The sequence below is a fragment of the Theropithecus gelada genome, chromosome 1 (assembly GCF_003255815.1).
Source record: "Theropithecus gelada isolate Dixy chromosome 1, Tgel_1.0, whole genome shotgun sequence".
In the NCBI taxonomy this organism is placed as follows: domain Eukaryota; kingdom Metazoa; phylum Chordata; class Mammalia; order Primates; family Cercopithecidae; genus Theropithecus; species Theropithecus gelada.
This window is the reverse complement of record NC_037668.1, coordinates 37,471,356-37,494,831: the sequence shown is the minus strand read 5'-3', so window position 1 is coordinate 37,494,831 and position 23,476 is coordinate 37,471,356. Positions and strand designations below refer to the sequence as shown.

At 41.9% G+C, this 23,476-nt stretch overlaps 1 protein-coding gene and 1 pseudogene across 2 annotated transcripts in view; both read left to right on the top strand.

Moving 5' to 3' along the window:
- LOC112622647 overlaps positions 1–5,107 on the top strand; it is a 6,216-nt pseudogene extending 1,109 nt beyond the window's left edge.
- RERE (arginine-glutamic acid dipeptide repeats) overlaps positions 1–23,476 on the top strand; it is a 470,948-nt gene that overhangs the window by 29,758 nt on the left and 417,714 nt on the right. The window lies entirely within an intron of this gene.

Genomic DNA, 23,476 nt, shown 5'->3' with positions numbered 1-23,476 from the left:
AAAAAAAAAAAAAAAAAAAAAAAAAAAAAAAAGAAGTAAAGCCTGGGCTGGGTGCGGTGGCTCACGCCTGTAATCCCAGCATTTTGGGAGGCTGAGGTAGGTGGATCACTTGAGGTCAGTAGTTTGAGACCAGCCTGGTCAACATGGCCAAACCCCATCTCTACTAAAAATACAAAAAAATCTAGCTGGGCCTGGTGGCGCATGCCTATAATCCCAGCTACTCGGGAGGCTGAGGTACGAGAATTGCTTGAACCTGGGAGGTGGAGATTGCAGTGAGCCGAGATCGTGCCACTGCACTGCAGCCTGGATAAAGAGCAAGACTCTGTAAGTAAAGCCTGACCTTTTTTCTTCCTAGAGAATGGCTTAGTTTATTTCTGGATTTGAAAAAATGTAAAAATAATTCATTAGCATCTTTTAAACTGACACAGGGATTACCTTGGAGCTTTATTAATTAAACTCTAGGCTGTTGGTTATACCTATTACCTTCATATTTCTCTTACTGGTATTAAATCTATTCATTTATCAAATAGATTAGATTTATTATTTATTTGTATTTTTAGCTACATAGTATAGAAGGTACTGGGGAGACTTGTAATATGGTGGGTTTGCCTACCTTAGGAACACATGTTTTTCCTCATGTTTAATTTTTTTGGGGGGGGTGTCCTTTAACTATCTCGCATTTTTAGTGTATATGCCATTTCCTGTCCCAAAGTAGCACATAAGTCTAGTCCTAATCTTGGTGCTTGAACCTACAGTTCCAGAGAAGAGCAGCTGGCACTGAATGCTCTCTGGCTTATCTTTCCACCCAGGATCTGTCCGCTAGCCAACAGGTGTGGGAGGTGTGTTTTCCAAGTTTAATGTTGCTGTTAGTGGGATACGAAAGAAATAAAAGTTACTATCTTTGGCGGCAGAATTTAGGAGGGAAACCTTACAAGAATACAACATTTAGAGATTTCTAGAACAAAAGCGAAATTTAACCAAGTACTTACTGTTTAGCATAACAAATATAGTTCAGTTTCAGGTTAGAGATTAAAGAAGTTAACCAAAGATCCATTAAAAAGCTGAGTGGGCCATTGAAGAATGGGTGCTGTTTGAATAGCAGACTGGGAGAGCAGGTTAGAACAGTCCAGGCAGGGGTCGGCCTGAGGCAGGAATGCATATGGTATGCGCAGCGTTCAGTAAAGAGAACCTGGTTGAAGTACAGAATTTGTGGGGAGGAGTGGTGCCAAATAAGTTAGGTAGACCAAGGAAGACAGGCTTGGAATGCTAGGCACGGAGTGTCTGTTGGCATCTGAAGGGAACTGGGGCAAGGTAATAAGGTAGCACGTCAGCCAGAGAGACTGGAGGGTACACGTCTGTCTGAGTAATTTTGGCCCCAAATTTGTAATGTGGGGATAGGAAGTGTGTTGGTAGTCTTGATAAAGAGTTATGTGTGCACCTGTGTGATGTGTTAAAATTGCTTCCTGCCACTGCTCGTTTTTGGTCAGATAGTAGGTTAGGCTGAAGGAAAGAGAGGTAGTAGCCACAGGACAGATAAGCTTTGAGAAGCCAGAGTGGTTGGTAAAGTATCACTGTTGGCTTTCATTTAATATCTCATATATGTGTATATGTATATATTTATATGTGTGTGTATGTGTATGTGTATATATATATATTTTTTTTCTTTTTTTTTTTTTTTTTGGTAGAGAGGAGGTCTTGCTATGTTGCCCAGGCTGGTCTTGAACTCTTGGGATCAAGCAGCCCTCCCCCATTGGCTTCCCCAAATGCTGGGATTACAGGTGTGCCCAACCTAGTATCACTGTACCCAACATAGTATCGTATTTTATATAAGATAAATTTTACCAAAAATTCTGCCATCAAATATAGAAGTTATTTTAGGTTTTTAAAAAATAATAGTTCACATATTCTGTTTCATGTCTTCTCTTGCCTCTCACCCCAAGCACCCACTGATTCATACCTGTTTATCTTCCCCTCCTTTTGCTTCTTAGCTCCTATTTATTTTTCAGGTCTCAGTTTAGGGATCATTTCATTTGGAAAGCCTTCCTCAGTTAGGGCTGTGCCCAGGGTGCTCTCCCTGGCACCTGTACTCCCCCGAGCCATCTCTTATTGTGCCTCATTGTAATTGCACCTGTACTTGTCAGCGGGTTTGCTGCCCTGTGAGCTCTGAAAGCACAGGGACAGTTCTTGTTTGCTATTGAATCCTCATCTGTCAGGGCTGGTCAGGCACATACATGCTACATGGTTAGTAAATATTTGTGCAATATAAAGATTGGACTTCTTTGTCACTATCATTACAGCTTAAAAAAAAAAAAAACACTGGTTGGGCACAGTGGCTCATGCCTGTAATCCCAGCACTTTGGGAGAGGCCAGGGCAGGCAGATCATGAGGTCAGGAGATCGAAACCAGTCTGGCCAACATGGTGAAATCCTGTCTGTACTAAAAATACTGAAATTAGCCAGGTGTGGTGGTGCGCATCTGTAATCCCAGCTACTCAGGAGGCTGAGGCAGGAGAATCGCTTGAACCCGGGAGGTGGAGGTTGCAGTGAGCCGAGATCATGCCACTGCACTCCAGCCTGGGCAACAAGAGGAAGACTCCATATCAAAAAAAAAAAACAAAAAAACTCCTTAATAAACACCTTTCTGCTTCTATGTACTCATTATTAACATATATTAAAAATTAATACATTATTATTAAGTTTTGCTATGATGACTTATATTAACATGGTTGTATTATGTTTTTTTTCACATATATATTCCTTAAGTATTTTCCCGTTATTGGGCAGTTGGCGTATTTCCATTATTCTTTTTTCTACTCTATCTAGTACTACAATCATAAACTTCTTGTACATGTAGCACTTCTTTTTAATGCTTTTATTTTTTTGAGACAGGGTCTTACTCTATCACCCAGGCTGGAGTGCAGTGGCACCATCATGGCTTACTGTAAACTTGACCTCCCGGGCTCAAGCCATCCTCCCACCCCAGCCTCCAAAGTAGCTGGGACTACAGGTGTGCACCACCATGCTGGGCTAATTTTTGTATTTTTTGTAGAGACAGGATTTTCCCGTGTTGCCCAGGCTGGTAATACTTTTAAATTAAGAATGATAAAGGAAAACCATACACTAAAGTACAGTTTTTTGGTTTTGTTTTGTTTTTTGAGGCAGAGTCTTCCTCTGTTGCCCAGGATGGAGTGCAGTGGCACGATCTTGGCTCACTGCAGTCTTTGCCTCCAGTATTCAAGCCATTCTCCTGCCTCAGCCTTCTGAGTAGCTGGGATTACAGGCACCCACCACCATGCCTGGCTAATTTTTGTATTTTTAGTAGAGACGAGGTTTCACCGTGTTGGCCAGGATGGTCTGGAACTCCTGACTTCAGGTGATCCACCCGCCTCGGCCTCCCAGAGTGCTGGGATTACAGGCGTGAGCCACTGTGCCTGGCCAAAGCATGTTTTTTTTTTTTTTTTTTTTTTTTTAAAGGTGTGTATGTTTGTTTATATATTGTGTTTAACTTCAAAATGAGTGGCCTGTAAAATAGCATTTGTTCTGCCCAGATTTCATTTTATAGGGAAATAAATGCTTCGGTTCTGACTCAGATTAAACAAATTATAAAATGAGGCAACCGTGATACTCAGACAGAGAGACACAGGGTGTACGGATGGTACCATTTTAAGTAGGTTATTCAGGGATGGCTTCTCTGAAGAGGTGACATTTGAACAAGGCCTTGAACAGGCTAAGGAACCGTGCAGAGGTATAGGAATAGAGCTTTCCAGGCAGAGGTAACATCAAGTGCAAAAGCCCCGAGGTGGAAGCCTGTTGGTTTGGTCAAGGAACAGTGGAAAAACTCTGGGAGAACAGCAGGAGGTGATACCAGGAAAGAGGGGCAGGAGCCAGGTCATAAAGTTCGCTGTGGACCACGCTAAGACTCTGGCTTTCATTTCAAGTATAATGCCACTGGAAGGTATTCATCAGGGTATGTGTGACAGAATCTGATCTCTGTCTTACAAAGATCACTTTGGCTGCTGTGTGAAAGTTAGACTGCGCTCTTTACCAGCTGGAACCGTGGAGGGTGTTGAAGAGAAGAAGGTTCCCGCTGTGCCAGAAACCCTTAAGAAAAAGCAAAGGAATTTCACAGAACTGAAGATCAAGCGCCTAAGAAAGAAGTTCGCCCAAAACATGCTTTGAAAGGCAAAGGAGGAAGCAAAGCACTATCTATGTAAAAGCAAAGCACTATCACAAGGAATATAGGCAGATGTACAGAACTGAAATTCGAATGGCAAGGATGGCAAGAAAATCTGGCAACTTCTATGTACCTGCAGAACCCAAATTGGCCTTTGTCATCAGGATCAGAGGTGTCAGTGGTGTGAGCCCAGAGGTCCGAAAGGTGTTGCAGCTTCTTTGCCTTTGTCAAATCTTCAGTGGAACATTTGTGAAGCTCAACAAGGCTTGAGTTAACACGCTGAGGATTGTAGAGCCATATATTACATGGGGGAACCCAAATCTGAAGTCAGTAAATGAAATAATCTGCAAGCGTGGTTATGGCAAAATCAATAAGCAAATTGCTTTGACAGATAACGCTTTGATTGCTCTATCTCTTGGTAAATAATGGCATCATCTGCATGGAGGATCTGATTCATGAGATCTATACTGTTGGAAAACACTTTAAAAAAGCAAATAACGGGCCGGGCGCGGTGGCTCAAGCCTGTAATCCCAGCATTTTGGGAGGCCGAGACGGGCGGATCACGAGATCAGGAGATCGAGACCATCCTGGCTAACCTGGTGAAACCCCATCTCTACTAAAAAATAAAAAAAACTAGCTGGGCGAGGTGGCGGGCGCCTGTAGTCCCAGCTACTCGGGAGGCTGAGGCAGGAGAATGGCATAAACCCGGGGGGCGGAGCTTGCAGTGAGCTGAGATCTGGCCACTACACTCCAGCCTAGATGACAGAGCGAGACGCCGTCTCAAAAAAAAAAAAAAAAGCAAATAACTTCCTGTGGCCCTTCAAATTATTTTCTCCACAAGGTAGAATGAAGATAAACCACTCATTTTGTAGAAGGTGGAGATGCTGGCAACAGGGAGGACCAGATCAACAGGCTTCTTAGAAGAATGAACTGAGGTGTTTACCATGATTGCTTCTCTAGTCTGATCAATTTAAATAAACAGTAACTGCTCTCAAGTTGAAAACAAAGAAAGTCAGACTGCTGCCAGTCAGAGTGGAAGCAGGCAGACTGATGGGGAGTGTGGCCAGACTCTGCAAGGGATATGCTGTGGGCCTGAGTTAGTGTGGTAGTGGTAGAGGTGATGAAGAGTGGTTGGGTTTGGGATTTGATAAAATGATGTGTTCTGAGATGTGAAAGTCTTACCAGTATTTAAAAAAACAGCTTAAGGCAGGCTGAGCGCGGTGGCTCACGCCTGTAATCCCAGCACTTTGGGAGGCCGAGGTGGGCAGATCATTTGAGGTTGGGAATTTGAGACCAGCCTGGCCAACATGGTGAAACCCTGTCTCTACTAAAAATACAAAAATTAGCCGGGTGTGGTGGCAGGCACCTGTAGTCTCAGCTACTCAGGAGGCTGAGGTAGGAGAATCGCTTGAACTGGGGAGGCGGAGGTTGCAGTGAGCCAAGATTGCGCCATCGCACTCCAGCCTGGGGGACAAGAGCGAGACTTCTCAAAAAAAAAGCAGCTCAAGGCAAACTATGAGTTAATTAGAGTTTAAAATGCCTTTCTCTTCAAAGTATTTCATAGATTCTGTATCCTTGAAATTCCTCTGTTGGGAGAATGGAACCAGAAAAGGTAAGGACTAGGACTTGGTTGCATTGTGAATCCACTTGCTGATGGAACAAGAAAGATTGCCTGACAGCAGATGTGCATGTTTTCCTCTGTAATGGTCATTGATTTAATATAAAAGATATGTCTGAAGAATGTATGCTTGAATAAGTAATATGTTGAATTCTGGTGTTTGGTGTGATTGTGTTAGCCTAGACCTGTTTAGTAGTAACTGTGAAATATGTTGCAGGAATAATAAGGAATGTAGGGGGTGCCTTTCTGCTGTTATCAAAATCCATTAACAGGTTTTCCTATGCTTGACTGCCTTCCATTGTTACACTTTATGGTTCATGCTGAAGGCGTGTGTAAATGACATCTCTTCTATGGTTTCTCAAGGTCTTAAAAAGTGTTGTATTTTGAGTAAGCATCTGTTTATTCCATAGTAAGGATAGATGCTAGACAGGTTATGACTTAGTTTGGTTCTGCTCCCCTACTTTGGATAGGATTTTACCTAGGTGGAGCATTGGATCATGTTCTTGAGCTGTATGGAACTTTGATTGGCTCATGTGAATGCTTCACACTGATGGCCACCCTTTGTTGCTTAAGTTGGTAGAGACATAAGCTCATCCTGGGTACACTTTTTAGTGTACAAGGTTCTGTGAAAAGTGGGTGAGGGTACTTCTCAAGCCATTAAATTATAGTGGACTGTCTTTTTTTTCTTTAGCAAAATTAGGTTTTGGGAGTATGAAATTTAAACTTATATCTGCCATTTGTAAGATACGAAGTCATAGTATGAGTATTTTTGGGGTTTTGTTTGCTTTTTTTAGAGTTGGGGTCTTTTAGGATAGAATTCCCTTTTCCTTAACCACTTAAAGCTTGAGAACAAAGATTTGGAAACCTTTTTTGGGTAGCAGGTCACTTTATTAATCTGATAAAAACTGTGGTTTCTGTTTCCAGAAAAAGACAGATACATATACGTGTTTGTTCAACAGATTTATTCAGCACGTATTTATTGAATAGCTACCATCTGCCAGGCATAGTTTATAGATGTTTAGGATATACCAGTGAACAAAAGAGAAAAAAAAACCCAAACAAACCTAAAAACCCTGCCTCTGTGGAGCTTATATTCTAGTGGAATCCAGTGGGTAATAAACAAGAATGTTATGTAGTATATTAGAATATGATAAATGCTGTGGGAAAAAAATAGATACTGTAAGGGAGTTGGAAAGAAATGGGAAGATGGTGGTTGTTGCAATTTAAATAGGGGAGTCAGGATAGGCCTCAGAGAGAGGATGATGTTTGAGCAAAAGGCTAAAATGTATGGGAGTTAGCCCTGCAGAGTTCTGCAGCATGAGCTTCCCAGACAGAGGAGAATAGTCAGTGGAAGGGTCCTAAAGTGGACACAAGGAAGACAGCGTGGTGGGAGCAGAATAAGCAGGGGCTAGAGTGGTGTGTCAGTTTCCTGGGGCTGCCATTACAAGCACATGCTTGGTGGCTTAACACAACAGACATTTATTGTGCCACAGTTGTGGAGGTCAGAAGTCTGAAATTAAGATGTCGGTTGGCAGGGTTACTTCCTTCTGGGGGCTCTTAGGGACAGCCCATCCCGTACTTCCTCCTTGCTTCTGGTGGCTCCTGGCAATCTTCGGTGGCAGTCCCCAGGAACGGGGGTGGGGGGGGAGCGGTTAGGACTTGGACGGATCTTTCTGAGGACCTCCCATTCAGAGTTTACGTTGTCTGTTTTGACTTCTGAGGTAGGTGTGCACCGGTAAGGGGTGGGGGCACGTAAAGTTGCTCCTTGGGGCCCTTTTAAGGACTTTGGCTGAAATTGAAATGGGGAAGGCACTGGATGGTTTTGAGCAAAGAAGTGACATGATGTGATTTGTATTTTCTCTTCTTTCTTTTTTAAAAAAAATTGATTTCTGCTTAGTAGAGACAACTCTCCCTGGGTTGCCCATGCTCTTCTCAAACTCCTAAGTTCAAACAGTCCTCCCACTTCGGCCTCCCATAGTGCATTATTTGCATGGTAAAAGGACAGAAGACTCCTTTGTGGACAGTAGATTGGGACAACAGGCTAGAAATAACGAGATAGGTGGGAGGCTATCATGCTAATTATTCATGTGAGAAATGATGGTGCTTACATCCATTTGCTAGTAGACTTGTGAAAAGTGTATGACTTCTGGATGTATTTTGAAGATAGAGCGACAGTATTTTCTGATGAGTTTTTAAATTTTTTTAGTCAGGATCTCACTCTGTTGCCCAGGCTGGAGTGCAGTGGTGTGATCACGGCTCACTGCAGCCTTGACCTCCCTGGCTCAAATGATCCTTCTACCTAAGCCTCCCAAGTAGATGGGACTATAGGTGTGTGCCACCATGCTCAGCTAAATTTAAAAATTTTCTGTAGAAATGGGATCTCACTATGTTGCCCAGGCTGGTCTTGAACTACTGGGCTCATGTGATCCTCTTGTCTCGCCCACCCCAAGTGTTGGGATTATAGGTATGAGCCACCATGCCTGGTCTCTGATGAATTTCACTGTAGGGTAGGGGTGAAAGAAAGGAGTCAAGGATGAATCCAAGGTTTGGGACTGCGCAGCTTAAAAGGATGGCGGTGTCAGGAGCTGACATGGGAAGGCTGTGTTTAGAGCAGGTTGTTAGTTTGTTTTTTTTTTTGAGACGGAGTCTGGCTCTGTTGCCCAGGCCTGGAGTGCAGTGGCCGGATCTCAGCTCACTGCAAGCCCCGCCTCCCGGGTTCACGCCATTCTCCTGCCTCAGCCTCCCGAGTAGCTGGGACTACAGGCGCCCGCCACCTCGCCTGGCTAATTTTTTTTGTATTTTTAGTAGAGACGGGATTTCACCATGTTAGCCAGGATGGTCTTGATCTCCTGACCTCGTGATCCGCCCGTCTCGGCCTCCCAAAGTGCTGGGATTACAGGCTTGAGCCACCGCGCCCGGCCAGTTTGTTTGTTTTTTTAAGATTGAGTTTTACTGTGTTGCCCAGGCTGGAGTGCAGTGGCGCAATCTTGGCTCACTTCAACCTCTGCTTCCTGGGTTCAAGTGATTCTCCTGCCTCGGCCTCCTGAGTAGCTGAGACTACAGGTGCCTGCCACCATACCCAGCTAATTTTTGTATTTTTAGTAGAGACAGGGTTTCACCATGTTGGCCAGGCTGGTCTCGAATTCCTGAACTCAAGTGATCTGCCCACCTCAGCCTCCCAAAGTGCTGGGATTACAGGTGTGAGCCACCACACCTGGCCTCTTGAGCTTAGTTTGGACACACTGAGGTTAACGCTGTATTAGATACTCAAGTGGAGATGCCAGGTAGACAGTTTTAAGATGGTGTAAGAGTCTGGAATTCATGTGAGAAACCTGGGTTGGAGATACATAGTTGTGAGTGTGTGGCAAGTGTAAGTAAAGTAAAGCTGGGAAACCAGAGGAGATTACCAGTGGAGTATAGGGGAGAGAAGAGAAAAGGTTCAAGGACAAAGTCCAGGGACGTTAAAAAGTCTGAGACAACAGTCAGCAACAAAAGCTGATAAAGAGATCAGCAAAAAAGGAGGAAAACCAAGAAATCGTAGACTATATTATATGGCATCCTGGAAGCCAGATGAGAAAAATGTATTCAAGCAGGAGGGGCAGATGAAGTGTGTCAAAAATCTGCTAAAAATCAGCTTAGGACTGAGAACTTATCATTGGATTTAGCAATGTGGAGAGATGATCTTGGCAAGATTAGTTTCAGTGGAGGGTTTGGTTCAACATTCTTACTGGAGTGGGTTTAAGAGAGAATGAAAGCAGAATTTGAGAGAGTGAGTATAGCACCTTTGTGAGGATATTTGCTGTAAAGGAGAATAGAGAAATAGGGTTGGAGCTAGTGGAAATTCAGTGAAGACATTTATAGAAGTAGCACGCTGCCTCAAAATCAGGTATAATTTCAGGGGATTAATGGGTACCCAAAATCCCTCTGTGAACCTGCAGTTTAAAAACTGCTTGTCAGTAAAACCATGAGGCAGTAACTTCACTTCCTTCCTTGCGATTTCTCTTTTGTATTAAGATGTTGCATGGTTTGGTAATTAGATCAGTACAAGGAATGACAATTCCTATGTGTCTTCAGTTTTCTTTCTAAGGAATAGGCCTCAGTAGAAATTGGCCTTACATTTTTGGAAATCTATTTTATCCTAAGTATTTACCCAGGCATTCTAGATGAATTTAATCTTTATCACAATCCTATGTAACAGGTATTACCCCCATTTTATTATTGTGGGAAAATGGAGGCACGGAGAGATTCAATAACTTTCCCAGAGTCACTCAGCTAGGAAGTGGCAGAGCAGTTTTACTTTATTTGTTATTATGTATTTGTTTTAAGACAGGATCTTGCCCTGTTGCCCAGGCTGGAGAGCAGTGGGACAGTCATAGCTCACTGCAGCCTTGACTTCCCAGGCTTAAGCAGCCCTCCCACCTCAGCCTCTGGGAACACAGGCCTGTGCCACCACACCCAGCTAATTAAAACAAATTTTTTTTTTTTTTTTTGAGACGGAATCTTGCTCTGTTGCCAGGCTCTGGAGTACAGCGGCACGATCTTGGCTCACTGCGACCTCCGCCTCCTGGGTTCAAGTGATTTTCCTCCATCAGCCTCCTGAGTAGCTGGGACAACAGGTGTGTGCCACTATGCCCAGCTAATTTTTGCATTTTTAGTACAGACGGGGTTTCACCATGTTGGCCAGAATAGTCTCAATCTCTTGACCTTGTGATCTGCCTGCCTTGGGCTCCCAAAACCAAAGTGCTGGGATTGCCGGTGTGAGCCACCGTGCCTGGCCAAGAATTTTTTTTTTTTTTTTTGTAGAGACAAGATCTCACTATGTTGCCCAGGCTGGTCTCAACCCTGGGCTCAAGTGATCCTTCTACCTTGGTCTCCCAGAGTGCTGCGATTACAGACATGAGCTACCACGCCTGGCCTCATGGTTCTTTAATTGTGGATGCTGATAAAGTTTGTGAGTGTGGGGCAGAGAAGTGAGGTGTAGGTAGGTGTTGAAGGGCAAGTGGTGCTTGGGAATTCTTTGAGATTTTCAACTGAAAGATTCTCTGAAAGAGGAAGCATTGTTCTCATGGATTGCTCTCAGATGACATAAAATAGATATAGTAAGATTATAATAGTTTTTATTTTAAGGACTTGAGAATAGCTTCTTTTCCTCCAGCAGAGAGGTAAGCATCCTGTTCCATTGTGTGATAGTTGTTGGCTGGCACACAGATCTCCTTTTTCTATTTCCAGCAGGTGAAATCACTTCCTCTTCACCTGTACTTTATTTTCTGGTCCTTTTGACAGTAGGGCTTGATATTTTGGTATACCCTGGATGGCATTGTTCTGTTGACTCAGATGACCTAAATTACTTGCTGTTTATTGTAAAGTGGTTCAAGTATGCTTTTGAGGTCCTAGAGTTAAAAATGGATGATTCTGAGTCAGTGTGGCTTGAAGAGCAGATCACTAAGGATCTCATAGTCCAGTGGGATGCAGCATTTGATCTGCTCCAGGTCGCATCCCCTTTTTCTCTGCTGTTTGTGTTAGTCTTTGCTTTCTGAGGTAACTCAGGCATGTACTCGCTGTAATGTCTACCCAAAGCCAGTCTCATTAAGACCAGCCAAGGCCAGGAAATGGAGAGGAAATAATATATACGAGGGTGCTGGAGCCCAAACAGGTTGTCCTTTACCCCGAGGTACAGGTCAAATTAATGACAGAGCTGGCCTTAGAACCCAGTCTTCTTAATGCCTAAGTTAGTGACTTAGGCATTTTTTTTTGAGACAGAATCTTGCCACCCGAGTAGCTGGGATTACAGGTGCGCAACACCATGCCTGGCTAATTTTTGTATTTTTTTGTGGAGATAGGGTTTCACCATGTTGGCCATGCTGGTTTTCAACTCCTGGCCTCAAGTGATCCGCCTGCCTCGACCTCCCAAAGTGCTGGGATTACAGGCATAAGCTGCTCCCGGCAACTAAGTTAATGTTTTTTAAATAAAGGAGTGTAAGCACTTTTATGTAATCATAAATTTTCATCATCATTATAATGAATGCATAATGTATCATAAGTGTTTTCTGTTTTTTACTGTTGTAACACTATGGATCTTTTTATTTTCATTCAGTAAATAAGTAATTGTCATTATTCTAGGCACTGAGGATATGATAATAAATAAATAGAAAAAGATCTCTGCTCTCATGGAGTTTACATTGTTTCTTTTTTTTTGAGACAGAGTCTTGCTGGAGTGCAGTGGTGTGATCTTGGCTCACTGCAGCCTTCGCCTCCCGGGTTCGAGCAATTCTCCTGTCTCAGCCTCCTGAGTACCTGGGACTACAGGCACCTGCCACCATGCCCGGCTAATTTTTGTATTTTTAGTAGAGAGGGAGTTTCACCTTGTTGGTCAGGCTGATCTCGAACTCCTGGACCTCAGTTGATCTACCCACCTCGGCCTCTCAAAGTGCTGGGATTACAGGTGTGAGCCACCGCGCCCAGCCTAATTTTTGTATTTTTAGTAGAGATGGGATTTCACCATGTTGTTGGCCAGGCTGGTCTCGAACTCCTGACCTCGTGATCTGCCCACCTCAGCCTCCCAAACCGTCGGGATTACAGGCGTGAGCCACTGCGCCCGGCTGGAATGTATATTCTAGCAGATAAATGTCATCTCATATTTACAATTATTTCCTTAGGATAGAGTCTAAGTAATGTTACGCATAAGATTGTTGAGTAACTGGAGTGGGCGTGGTGGCTCACGCCTGTAATCCCAGCACTTTGGGAGGCCGAGGCAGGCAGATTTCTTGAGGTCAGGAGTTCGAGACCAGCCTGGCCAACATGGCAAAACCCCATCTCTACTAAAAATACAAAAATTAGCCAGGCGTGGTGGCGCATCCCTGTAATCCCAGCCACTTGGGAGCTGAGGCAGGAGAATTGCTTGAACCCAAGAGACTGAGGTTGCAGTGAGCCAAGATTGCACCACTGCACTCTAGCCTGAGTGACAGAGCGAGACTGTCTCAAAACAAAACCAAAACCAAAACTGTTTAGTCTTTCTTTCTTTCTTTCTTTCTTTCTTTCTTTCTTTCTTTCTTTCTTTCTTTCTTTCTTTCTTTCTTTCTTTCTTTCTTTCTTTCTTTTTTTTTTTTTTTGGGAGATGAGAGCACAGTGGCATGATCTTGACTCACTGCAGCATCCGCCTCCTAGACTCAGGTGATCCTCCTTCCTCAGCCTCCTGAGTAGCTGGGACTACAGGCACATACCACCACAACTGAGTAGTTTTTGTATTTTTTGCAGAGAAGGGGTTTTGCCATGTTGCCCAGGCTGGTCTTGAACTCCTGGGCTCAAGCGATCCTCCTGCCTCGGCTTCCCGAAGTGCTGGAATTACAGTTATGAGCCATCACTCCCAAACCACTGTATTTCTGAACATCAGAATCAACTTTCTTTAAAGCTCTGTAAAAAATGAAGTCTTTTATGGTATTTTTCTTTGCTTAAAATGTATAGTGTTTGCTCTCTCACATACAAGTGTTATCACAAATTAAACTGAGTAGGGACCTCTGAAAGGAAGTTTAAGTATCATCAGTTCTTGGTAAGTAAAGAACATTTTCACTAGATTGCTAAAGTATATAAATAGATCTTGTGATTTTTGGCATGACTGAGAAAATTTTCAGGTAATTTATTGTAAATTTCACTGTACATCAAGAAACATCTTCTTAGAGCTGAATACAGCAGAGAGACTTTAAGACAACAGTCTATGTGGGGTCATCACAGTGAGAATTATTTGATACTTTGTCTAATACATTGGATAACTTTTATGTAATGGCTTGAGGTGAGTCAGTTCTTGCTGTTTGTTTAGTGTGGTGACTGTAAGAAATGGTTGGAGAAAAGGAATGATTGAGCTGCTGTATTCTTATTACTTCTAATTACCCATTCTTCAGGGTAGATAGTATTATTACTCATTTCCAGATGAGGAAATGGAGGTTCAGAGAATTAATTTGTGCAGGGTATCATTAGTAATATAACATTTGGGCTTCAAATTGAGGTCTGGGTAGTTAAAGCTTTTTTTTAAAAATTTTTTTTAACCATACCATATACTTTTAGTAAAAGTATGACACTTTGGGGCTGGGCGCGGTGGCTCACGCCTGTAATCCCAGCACTTTGGGAGGCCGAGGCAGGCGGATCACAAGGTCAGGAGATCGAGACCATCCTGGCTAATGCGGTGAAACCCCGTCTCTGCTAAAAAAAAAAAAACAAACAAAAAAAAAAAAAAACGAAAATTAGCCAGGTGAGATGGCGGGCACCTATAGTCCCAGCTACTCAGGAGGCTGAGGCAGGAGAATGGCGTGAACCCAGGAGGCGGAACTTGTAGTGAGCCGAGATTGTGCCACTGCACTCCAGCCTGGGCGACAGAGGAAGACTCCGTCTCAAAAAAAAAAAAAAGTATGACACTTTGTTTTCAGAGTGACCTGTCTAAAACTACTGTTTTCTTTTAATTTCATGTAGAAAATATAATGTTAATTCTCTTCTGTTTTCCTATTTTCTTGATATTTTTATTCAAAAAATTCTAAAAATTAAACCTAGGCTTAGGTATCCTCTTTGTTCTTTCTCCCTTCACAGTCAGCTCTATTATTAAATTTTAATGGTATAAAACATAAGAAAAATATTTGGTGACAGTTGATAGTATGTATTTTCTAGAAAGGCAAAGAGAAAATCTGGACTTCTTAGATAAGCCAATACTTTCCGGAAATGGAAGCATCCATATAACTTAACTTAAGTAAGTTGCAGTGTAAATGTTAGCAGATGAAATATTGATAACTTTCTTTCTTGTTCTACTTAGAGCTCCTTCGGTGAAGTGCTTATTGCCTTCACTCAGAATAAGTGGTTCTAATTTTTGACTTTGATACTGTTTTAACATTCAGTAAAAGAAAGTATTTAGGTCTGGTGTGGTGGCTCATGCCTGTAATCCTTGCACTTTGGGAGGTGGAGACAGGCAGATAGCTTGAGCCCAGGAGTTCGAGACCAGTCTGGGCAATATGGTGAAACCCTACCTACACACACACACACACACACAAAATTATTTGGCCAAGGTGGCACATGCCTACACTCTCAGCTATTTGCAGAGGCTGAGGTGGGAGGATCACCTGATCCCGGGGAGGTTGAGGCTGCAGTGAGCCATGATGGTGCCACTGCATTCCAGCCTGGGTGACAGTGACACCCTGCTTCAAAAATAAATAAATAAGTAAATAAATAAAAGAAAAAAGAATTTAAGGGGAAGTTCAAACATTGATGGTTTTTAGAAGAAGGAAAGAGGAAAACTTAGTTATAAAATTTGGTAAGTTGTGTATTACATGCTTAATAGAATGAAACAGTGTTTTGGGGCTAGGTGGTGGTGGCTCATACCTGTAGTCCTGCACTTTGGGAGGCCAAGCTGGGCAGATCACATGAAGTTCAAGACCAGCCTGGCCAACATGGCAAAACCCTGTCTCTACTCAAAATACAACAATTAGTGGGGCATGGTGGCGTACATCTGTAGTCCCAGCTACTTGGAAGGCTGAGGCACGAGAATCGCTTGAACCTGGGAAGCAGAGGTTGCAATGAGCCAGTATCATGCCACTGCAGTCCAGCCTGGGCGACAGAGGGAGCCCCTGTCTTAAAAAAGAAAAGAATGAGACAGTGAAGAAAGTAACCTGGTAACTTCAGGTGAGTGAAAAAATTAGAAAATTACTGAGCCATTTAAAGTGAGAGGAAATTTAAAGTTTAGGAAATTTATATAAGAAATGGTTTGTGAAAATAGGAAGAATGTATTATTGTGTTATGAATAATGAACAGATGAAGAATTTAGAGATTATTACAATTGGTATGGAAACTATGTACTAATTTGGTGTTTACTTGAATATATTTGAACTAATTATGAACCATGTTTTCAGTGGAAAGATGTCTCAGTTAAGCAAAAGTTTAACCTGGGTGGCATGATTGCTAAGAACACAGATGCAGAATCCAAGACTGCCTGGGTTTAAATCTGAGCTCTACCACATAGAAGCTTTTTATTAATGAGGAAGTTGCTTAACCTCCCTGGGCCTCAGCTTCCTCAATACAAAATGGAGATAGTAATAATACCTACCTCATAAAATTGTTATAAGAGTTAGATGAGTTAATATATGCAAAGCTTAAGTGATGAAAGAGGTAAAATATTCCAGTGTTTATCAAACACCCACCATGTGTATTTTATTTATTTATTTTTTGTTTTTATGTTAGTTACTTGTTTTCTAGAAAACATAAAATAACCAGCATGTGTGTTTAATGTTAGGTGCTAGAAAATACAGTTAAGGGAAAAAATTGTTTTTTAAAAAAGTTTATTTGTTTAGTTTTTAGAGGCAAGATCTTACTGTGTTGTCCAGGCTGGAGCACAGTGGCGTGATTGTAGCTCACTGCAGCCTCTGCTTCTGGGCTCAAGAGATCCTCTCATCTCAGCCTCCTGAGTACCTGGAACTACAGGTGTGTGCCACCACATCTGGCTAATTTTATTTTTTTTTGATTTTTGCTGAGACCGGGTCAGAGTCTTACTTTGTTGCCCATGCTGGTCTTGAATGTCTAGCTTTAAGAAGTCTTCCTGCCTCAGCCTCCCAAATTGTTGGGATTATAGGTGTGAGCCACTGTTCCTGGCCCAGAAAAAATTTATAAAGAAAGAAGAAATGTGGCCGGGCGTGGTGACTCATGCCTGTAATCCCAGCACTTTGGGAGGCCAAGGCAGGCGGATCACAGGGTCAAGAGATCAAGACCATCCTGGCCAACATGGTGAAACCCTGCCTCTACTAAAAATACAAAAATTAGCTGGGCATGGTGACGTGCACCTGTAGTCCCAGCTACTTGAGAGGCTAAGGCAGGAGAATCGCTTGAACCCAGGAGGCGGAGGTTGCAGTGAGTTGAGATCACGCCACTGCACTCCAGCCTGCTGGCACAGCGAGACTCTGTCTCAAAAAAAAAAGAAAGAAGAAATGCTACTATGAAAGGAGATATGGGGCTTTTCTCATGATTTAATTCTCCTCAGCGGGAATAATGAAATAATTTTTAAGGAAAAGCAGATGAGGGTTGGACTATTGAGGAGTTAAAATATCCACCAATGAATGAGCACTTTCATGTTGATCATGTTTATGTCCTTGAGAAGATGAGATAAAGCATGGTTTTATTCTGTATAATAGGCTAGTAATTCTTGTTTGATTCTTTTAAGTCATTTAAATAAATTAGATTTCTTATAGGTTTTAATAGTTTGCCAAAATGATGGCCGAGCGTAGTGGCTCACACCTGTAATCCTAGCACTTTGGGAGGCCAAGGTGGGCGGATCACCTGAGGTCGGGAGTTCGAGACCAGCCTGACCAACATGGAGAAACCCCATCTCTACTAAAAATACAAAATTAGCAGGGCGTGGTGGCACATGCCTGTAATCCCAGCTACTAGAGAGGCTGAGGCAGGAGAATCGCTTGGACCCAGGAGGTTGTGGTAGCTGAGATCATGCTATTGCACTCCACCCTGGGCAACAAGAGTGAAACTCCATCTCCGGGGAAAAAAAAAAAAGTAGTTTGCCAAAATGAAGGAGATAATATTAAATTCCTACAAGCAGTGAGTGTAAACCAGAGAAAGTAGAAGTGAAGTCTGAAACATGCTGAAATGAGGAAAACTGAGAACCAAAGAAAGACAGTTTCTGTTGAGGCTGGAGAACAAATGCATCTGGAGTATTCAGGATTGCTGGTGATTATGGCCAGAGAATGGGATGACTCGATTGAATGGCTTTAGAGGTGGAGCAAGTTGTGGCTGCGTGTGTGGATTCGTGGAGAGAGGACACCTAGGAACCAGGTACCTGGTTAGATAAGTACATTTTTGTTGCCATCACCCTGGATTATGACAGGATCCCATTGAGAAGGAAGGCTATGAGCTGATGTCAAAGACTTGAGTAAATGAGTGGGAACGATCACCTAGAGATCATTCTATTAAAATTCTATGGCAGTTCTTTTGTGACAGTTCTCGTTGTCTTTGACTATCATTGATATCAAATGTATGTACGGCGTTGTAACTTGCTTTACATATAACTTTTTTTTGAGATGGTGTCTCCTCGCTCTGTCACCCAGGCTGGAGTGCAGTGGCGCAATCTCAGCTCACTGCAATATCTGCTTCCCAGGTTGAAGCAATTCTCCTGCCTCAGCCTCCCAAGTAGCTGGAATTACAGACGCACACCACCAGGCCCGGCTGATTTTTGTATTTTTAGTAGAGACAGGGTTTCACCATGTTGGTCAGGCTGGTCTAGAACTCCTCACCTCATGATTCGCCCACCTTGGCCTCCCAAAATGCTGGGATTACAGGTGTGAGCTACCGCACCCGGCTAATTTTTGTATTTTTTTACATGAGGTTTTGCCATGTCGGGCAGGCTGGTCTTGAACTCCAGAGCTCAAGTGATTGGCCCACCTTGGCCTCTCAAAGCGCTGGGATTTCAGGTGTGAGCCACTGCACCCGGCCAGCAACCTCCTTTCAGCATCTGCTTTCTTTGGATGAGAGTTGTTATGAAGACATATCATCTGGTTATGATTTAATATAATTACATATTATTGCTATAGCATTTCAAAGCATGAAATAGTTCTTGAACATCTCTATTTAGACAGATGTTTTGACTTTTAGATCTTTAGGTTAAGATGACAATAGTAACATTTTTGGACCTTAAAATTCACGAAAACTTTCTTTGGTAATTCAATCAGCAAATTTCTTTTTTTAAAAAAATTTAATTGATATTTTATTAAAGGTGCAGACCAGATATTCACTTCTTCAACAAAGTTTCTCTCTTTCTCTCTCTTTTTTTTTTTTAAAGAGGTAAATTTCTTAGTCACCCAGGCTGGAATACAACGGCACAATCTCTGCTCACTGCAACCTTCACCTCCTGGGTTCAAGCGATTCTTGTACCTCAGCTTCCCAAGTAGCTGGGATTACACGCATGTGCCACCAAGCCTGGCTAATTTTTGTACTTTTAATAGATGGAGTTTTGCCATCTGGGGTTTCGCAGCCTGGGTTGACCCAGCTGACCTTGAACTCCTGGCCTCAAGTGATCCACCTGCCTCAGCCTCCCAAAGTGCTGGGATTACAGGCATGAACCACTGTGCCCGGCCCGTAAATTTCTTTTTCTTTTCTTTTTTTTGAGACTGAGTCTTGCTGTGTCGCCCAGGCTGGAGTGCAGTGGCCAGTCTCAGCTCACTGCAACCTCTACCTTCCGGGTTCAAGTGATTCTTCTGCCTCAGCCTCCTGAGTAGCTGCTGGGACTACAGGCGCCCACCACCATGCCCAACTAATTATTTTGTAGTTTTGGTTGAAATGGGGTTTCACCATGTTGGCTAGGCTGGTGTTGAACTCCTGATCTCAGGTGATCCACCTGCCTTGGCCTCTCAAAAGTGCTGGGATTATAGGTGTGAGTCACCATGTTCGGCCAAATTTCTTCTTAGAAACACTGATTTTCCTTGTTGAGTTCCTCAAAGCCATTGGAAAGTTCTTATCAGAGCAAGGTACAGTATTTTTTTTTTTCCTTGGTAGATTTCTAGGTTTACTTTGTAAGATTGTACTTAGAATGATGCTTCAAGAGGATAAAGTACAGAGTTGCATGTATCAGGAACAAGTATCTCAAGTAGCGATGTTTCAGTCCAGTGTAGTGACAGGTTATATCTAGTAATTAAAAAAAATAAGCATATGTTTGTAACTGAGTATATATTTCAATATAAAACAGTTGAAGCTCCTGCCTTCATGGAGTTTATAGAGATAACAGCTATCTGTATTTTGGTGTCTTTTCTTCCAGTCTGTTTTTCTAGTTGTATGTATTACAAGATTGGGATTATTTTACAGAATTGGGTATATAGATATTACATATGTACATATACATATGACAGTACATACATACAAAATTTTATATCTTTTGCTAAACAGCATTTGCAGCAGTTTCTCACAAATCTCTAAAAACCTATTTTATCTTTCTTTTTTCTGATAGTGAAGTTAGTATATGCCAATTATAAACTTTACATAATGCAAAAAAATATTTAGCAAATAAAAGTTCCTAATAGTTTTTTTTTTTTTTCTTTTTTTTTTTTTGAAACAAGTGTCTCTGTGTCACCCAGGCTGGAGTGTAATGGCATAATCTCAGCTCACTGCAACCTCCACCTCCCAGGTTCAAGCGACTCTCCTGCTTCAGCCTCCCTAGTAGCTGGGACTTCAGGCGTGCGTCATCACGTCCGGCTAATTTTTTGTATTTTTAGTAGAGATGGGGTTTCGTGATATTGGCCAGGCTGGACTCGAACTCCTGACCTCAAGTGATCCACCTGCCTTGGCCTCCCAAAGTTCTGGGATTAGGTGTGAGCCGTAACCCCTGGCCAAGTTTCTAATAATTCTAATCTCCAAAATGATAACTGTTAGGGGTTTCATGTTTTTTCTCTAAAAAACATTTATGCTATATGCATTTTCTTTTTCATTACATTGTTTTCCCCCAATAGGTGGGTTGTTACATCTCCTTAGTGGATTCTGACTGCTGTAGTTATTTTCTGTCTTTTTTTAATTAATAGAAATAGGATTTTACTCTACATACTGTACTGAGACTTGCTTTTTAATCTTAACCACAAATCATGAACATTTCCCCAAACAGGTGCACACATAGTCTATTTTTTAATAATTACAGGTATTCCATAAGAAAACATGTTAGTGTTATAATTTGGCCAGTTTTCAACTGATAGATGTTTAGATTGCATTCAGTTATTTGCTATTATGAATGATGCTGCAGTTAACATCCTTGTCAATATCTTTCTGTAAACCTGGAAATATTTTTACAGGATGAATTCCTAAAAATAGAGTTACTGAGTCAAAGGTTAGGCATATTTTAGATTTTAGTAGAAATTGCCAAATTACCCTCTAAAAAAGATTGTACCAATTTACATTCCTGTGGGCAGTACATTAGCCATAGGTTTTTAAAATACAGCTTTTTATTGAGTGCTTGCAGTTTGCCACAATGTTGTTCTACGTCACTGTACCCTTCCTTTGTTCTTCATGGAGTGTTAAGTGTAGTTATTTCCACAGATGAGGAAATTGAAGACAGAGCTAGTACGTAGTAGGGCTATAAGTAGACTGAGACAGTCTGCTTCTCGAGACTGTGCTCTCTATCAGTAGGTGACATTTTCTCTAAATCTAGTTTTGGCCAAAACATTCAGTGATGTTACAGTATTGAAAATGTAGGTTTGCATTATTGAGAAAGTAAGGCCCTAATTATCCATAATCCACGGGGAATGACCCCTTACAGTCATCCTTTTAAAAAAAAAAAAATTTTAAATAAGTACCCGTTCTGTGTCAGGTACTGTAACTGTACCTCATGACAATACCTTACTTAACTATTTCAATAATATTCTGAAATAAGAATGTTTACTCCATTACAGGTGAAAACACTGTTCACTGGTATTGACTCTTTGTGTTACAGAACTTTTGGTGATAGTTGTTTCAAGCTTTGTTTTAGAAAATTTCCAATATTATTAGTGTACTTAAAAATTAATGATGTTGGCTGGGCACGGTGGCTCACGCGTGTAATCTCAGCACTTTGGTAGGCTGAGGTGGGCGGATTACCTGAGGTCAGGAGTTCAAGACCAGTCTGGCCAACATGGTGAAACCCCATCTCTACTAAAAATACAAAAAATTAGCCAGGTGCAGTGGTGTGCACCTGGAATCTCAGCTACTTGGGAGGCTGAAGCTTGAGAATCGGTTGGACCTGGGAGATGGAGGTTGTGGTGAGCTGAGATTGTGCCACTGCACTCCAGCCTGGGCAACAGAGCGAGACGTTGTCTCAAAAAAATAAAAATAAAAATTGTGTGGCCTGGGTGTGATGACTCGTCTGTAATCCCAGCATTTTGGTAGGCTGAGTCAGGAGTATCGCTTGAGTCCAGGAGTTCGAGACCAGCCTGGGCAGAGACCCCATCTCTACAAAAATAAAATAATAAAGTTAGCTGGGCATGATAGCATGAGCCTGTAGTCCCAGGTACTTGGGAGGCCGAGGTGGGAGGATCGCTTGAGCCTTGGAGGTTGAAGCTGGAGTGAGCCATGACTGTATCACTGCACCTCACCCCAGGTGAGCGATTGAGACCCTGTCTCCAAACAAACCAAAATGATGTGTTTTACATCCTTTAAAGTGTTTGGAGTTTTACAACTTTAAAAATGGTTCAGAATTCAGTGTCTTAAGGTTGTCCTTCAAGAATTAGGCATCCTGCCTATCACTTTGTACCTGTACAGTCATTTATTGGGTCGGTGATTTTTTAATGGAATACTGTGGATTGGGATTGGAAGTGCAGTATTTTAAATCTTCCATATATGATTGTTTTTTGTGTTTTCCTTGAAATTGCTTTTTTCCTAAAAATAAAATACAGCAGCAGTTTACCCCCCAAAACAAAGTTTTTTACTCCTTTTACTCAGATCATTGGGTAAAAACATTTACTCAAATCAATGATTTACTATGTGAGGTAGTAAACATTTTAGGCTATGTGGGCCAGATGGTCACAACTACTCAACTCTACCCTTATAGCCCCAAAGCATGGATACATGCTTTTATAGCAAATGGGTATGTCTGTGTTCCTATACAATTTATTTGTAAAAACAGGTTGTAGTCCAGATGTGGCCTGTGGGCCATCGTGTGCCAGCCGCTGGCCTCTAGAAATTGCCTGATGAACGTTTTCCCCTAAGGATGATGAATTCTTTCTCTGAGTACACAGTTTCTCTTGGAACTTGGGGTGTGAAATGGATTTCCTTTGTCCTCCTAGTCCACACCCACACTTTTAAAACTTTAGAGCTCTTGCATTATGAGAATAGAACCAAAGGCTCTTGAGGGACAAGCGTCAGTGTTGTTACATGTATTGATAAGTGAGTGAATTCACATCTTTTCTGTTGTAAACAGAACTCTTGAACACCTAACTGGCCTGTAAATTTCTTCATTTTCTTTAACAGAAAAGTTTACTGTCCGGTTCTTTATGGTAGGCACTACCCTCATGTGACTATTTAAATTAACTTAAATAAAATTTAAAGTTAAGTTCTTCAATCACACTAGCTGCATTTCAAGTGTTCAGTGGCTACACATTGACCAGTGGCTGCTGTATTGGCCAGCACAGATAAAGAATATTTCCATTATTCCCGAAAGTTCTGTTGGACAATACTAGTCTAGAATTCTGACTGAAGGATTAGACAAAAAGGACATAGAAATGATATTAAAGTATAATGAATGAATGATACTTTGATTGTCTTCTGAAATGGATATTGTGGTTTATACAACTTTCCTGGAAAGAATGTTTTTCCATGGTTAGAATTAGAGTGCAGAGTATTCCTGTGTGAGTACATAAATAATCAAATTTCCTCTTAGGTTTCTATCTTTAAGGTATAGCCGAAAATCAAGATTCCAGAAACACATTCTTTTTACATTATTTGGAAGAAAGTCATTATGATACCAAGTAATTCTAAAGAAAAAGACATCATTCAGCTAATGGATGCCTCATGAAGTCATGGCCTTTGTATTCCAAATGGCCTGTGGCTATTTCAAGTGTTCCTTCTGTATCACTCCACCACATACTCTTTTCTCCATCACTTTTATTTATTCATTTTTATTTTATTTTATTATTATATTATATTTGGAGACAAAGTCTCACTCTGTCACCCAGGCTGGAGTACAGTGATGTGATCTCTGCG